This window comes from Chrysochloris asiatica, unplaced genomic scaffold, assembly GCF_000296735.1.
Source record: "Chrysochloris asiatica unplaced genomic scaffold, ChrAsi1.0 scaffold00003, whole genome shotgun sequence".
Classification (NCBI taxonomy): domain Eukaryota; kingdom Metazoa; phylum Chordata; class Mammalia; order Afrosoricida; family Chrysochloridae; genus Chrysochloris; species Chrysochloris asiatica.
The window spans coordinates 20,953,463-20,956,992 of NW_006408521.1; the positions used below are offsets into that span (position 1 = coordinate 20,953,463).

A 3,530-nucleotide genomic window follows, 5' to 3' on the forward strand; every position below is an offset into this window, starting at 1 on the left:
AGATAGAGCAGCTGGGAACTTTAGACCCAGAGAGGGAGAGGGGCTGTGTGCTGACGACTGGGGGGCAGGCTTGCAGGATTGGTTGATGATGCATGGAGGGAATTGTAACTACAGCAATGAAATGATATACAATAGGATGAATGTGAAATTAATGTTCTCCCATGTAAACTATCACATATTTCACAATAAAACAAACAAACAAAAAAAAGATTACAGTCAGGAAAACTCTACGAAGATTCTACTCTGTATAACACAGACCTGACAACAGTAACAACATTATTATTCTTATAAGGAATATGATGATGAAAGATGAGGCAATAAAAGTTAATATAATCAAGAAGTTTTACTATATTGTTGATTTTTAGTTGCTTATATGTTGTTGCATTAAAAATAAAATCAAGGCAGGCCTATGGGAAGAAATATCAACAAAAGAGGGATTTTGGGCCCAAACAGCAATGCTCTAACTGCTAAATGTGACGTCACCTGAGTCCTCAGCCTGATAAATCCCACCCGAAAGCAGTGAAGGTAGAGCGCAGAACTAAGTGCCTAATAAAAGAGTCAACTCAACAGCATATCTCTTTACCTGAGCTGAAACAGTATCCACTTCATAAGTAACTCAGATGTTTTAATAGTAGTTAAGTCTATCTTTGATTAATCAACGATGAGAAATTTAATTATATGCGATAAACACAAATTTGGATTAGATGAACTATTTCAAAGCAAGGAATACTTCAATGAAAAATAATTAAGTATAAAAATAAAAGAGAGGTTTCTTTGATGACAAAAAGTCTGGAAACAACCATTCCCAGGCAGCCCCCATCTCCAACCTCCCTAATCTTCAGTCTGTTAGGTTTCCCATACTCTTAACCGCTTCATGCCTTTGGCAGACTAGGATTAAGCATGAAAGCCAACATATTTTTCTTCCAATAATTTTCGCCAATATAAAAGCGATACAGGCCCATCATGGAAAACTGGGAAAACAAAGGAAGTCTCAAAGGAAACATAATAACACAACCACCAATGTTAATATTTGTTTCTGCAGTCTCTCTCCCGGTTTTTGTTTTTTTTTTTAAATCTTGGTTTGTTTTTGTTTTTAAGGGCAATCACTCCTATTTAAGACTTACTATCACTTTAAATCTCCTAAAATGGCAAACATTTCTGAAATGCTTATAAACGTAGAAAGAGTTTAAGAGTCTGGAGAAGCTTAGAACTGGAGGACAAAAGGGAGAGAGCACAGAAACAGGTACACACGCATGCGCACGCACACAGACACGCAGACGCAGGTTCTGTCTCTCAGAAGTCTATTGAACTCTCACAACACAGGAAAGCCACTGTGGCCGCCCCTCAACTATGAAGTTTAAACAATGAGGATCCAAAAAGAACCCACCCACGAAAACAATGCTCTTTAAGTATCAAAAAGTCTAGTAATTTCAAACAAGTATTTTTAAAAACATGTTTGAAACACACACACACACACACACACACACCACAATGATGTGTTCCTTGGCATGAATCTACATTGATTCCTGGTGGGGTTCCAGGCTAGAATTTCAAAAGATACTGCAATTATGCCTCATGTCACTGATACTGTTCTATAAGACTCGAATTAATCAAAATCATAATGAAAAAGAAAAAACAAAACTGAACCTTTCTGGCAACACTCAGTGCTTGGAAAATACAAATTTCTTACCAACTCCTTTTATAGTTGCCTTGTAGAAACTATTCTTAATACTGCTTATGCCAGAGCAAAAAAGAAAGAGTAATTTGTTGACTAGTTCCAACAAACTGCACCCAAGTCATTTTTCTAAAGAGAGTTAAAGTCTGTTAGGGCAAGGATAAGAGATAAAGGGGTCTAGGGCAGCTGGGAGAACACAGAAGAGTTGCATGTTAGACTCATTTTTACCAAGACTCAATTATACACTTAGAAGATACTTGCTCCTGGTAAATACAAAACTGGCTCTCCTCCCAACCATATCTAGATACAGGTGAATGAGAACTTGCAGAAGTAAACAGGTACTTAGAAGTGAAGGATGGGCAGGCCCTAGCTTGAACAAGTCGGCATCGCATCACCACCCCTAAGAGCTTGGAATTGCTGCTCTTAACCATTATGCAATTTTTTTCATCAACAAGACCTACATCCTTCTTTCCATAAAATATGACCACGTCCTCACCAAAAGATCTCAATGGTTAAATGTGTAAATTTAATATTTGGACAGAACAAATCAGTTTCTCAAGAGAGGGAGAGGTTCAGCAAAAAAAAGAGGCAAACTCTCAATGAGATGGACTGCCACAGAGGCTTCAAGAATCAGCTCAAATACATATACAACTGTGAGGATGACACAGACGCAGAGGTGTGTGTTTCATTTTGCTGTTCACAGAGACACTACGAGTTGAAAACAACTCACTGGCACCCAACAGCCTAATAACAAATTTAATCTTCAGTTACAGAATCTCATTTTGAAGTTCTGGTTCTTGCTTTATCTTTTTTCTTCTTCTTCTCCACAAATAAGATCTTTTATTTGTCATCACCAAAAGTCTGAATTTTAAGCAGCTTCTTGAACTGCTGGTTCATAGCCATCAGCTTGTTCAACTTCAGCACCTGTCTCATCTCCAGTAGCTTTTCCAGAACTACTGCCTTCACCATGAAGCTCCATGGGTTTTCCCAACTCAAACTTGGGCTTCTTCAGCATTTTTATTTTCCTAACAAACACAGCATGGAGAGGGTAAAGAGACTGGCAAGCCTTCTCTATGTCCTTTCTAATGCTTTCTGGAATCAGTTTATTGACCACTTCTTTCAAGGCGCCTCTCAGGTCATGATTTCCATCATTTTCTTTTGGATTTGGTGGACCCGTTGGTGCTGAGCTTAAGATATCTTCTGAATCTGGTTGTTGAGTTTTTTGTTTTTTTTTTAGTAAAACCAATCAATACATAACAGATAAACCAAATAACCATCTGTAGTCTTGACATCACCATTTTTTTTGACCACGGAGCACATTTTGTCACGGGTAAGATCCAGGCCGTGGAAGTTGGTCAGACAGTTTTTGCCCTGAACATCCTCAGTAATTAGCTTGAATTTTCTAAATGCAACTTCACTGTTCTGCAGATCAGCAAGACTCACTTCAAAAACATGACCCTTGAGGCCATCAGGTGCAATTTTCGTTCCTTGAGTCCTAGTGACTGGTGTTTTCCCAATATTTCTTATAATGAACATAGCTGTTGTCTTCACATCATACCAATCTTTCTTAGAAAATGGATCAACCACTTTCTTCTTGGCTCCTTTTTTGCCATCTTTTGTAAGGCGCTTGTTCTTGTCGACTGCCATGGTGCTGCTCAGAAAGCCAAAACTCCTTTATATCTTAAAATACACACACAAAAAACAGAATCTCAAACCTAAATGTTTATAGAGGGAGACATGACAAATAAAGGCACATACATAGATATGGCATCGAAGCCAAACAGTTGAGGGCCAAACTATTCTCATATTTAACTATGATATACGCATGTAATAAAGAAAGACTGGATATGGTATG

At 38.1% G+C, this 3,530-nt stretch overlaps 1 pseudogene; it reads right to left on the reverse strand.

Annotated features, from left to right (window-relative positions):
- Positions 1–2,543: 2,543 nt before the first annotated feature.
- On the reverse strand, positions 2,544–3,322 carry LOC102816516 (annotated as a pseudogene).
- Between the last annotated feature and the right edge of the window lie 208 nt (positions 3,323–3,530).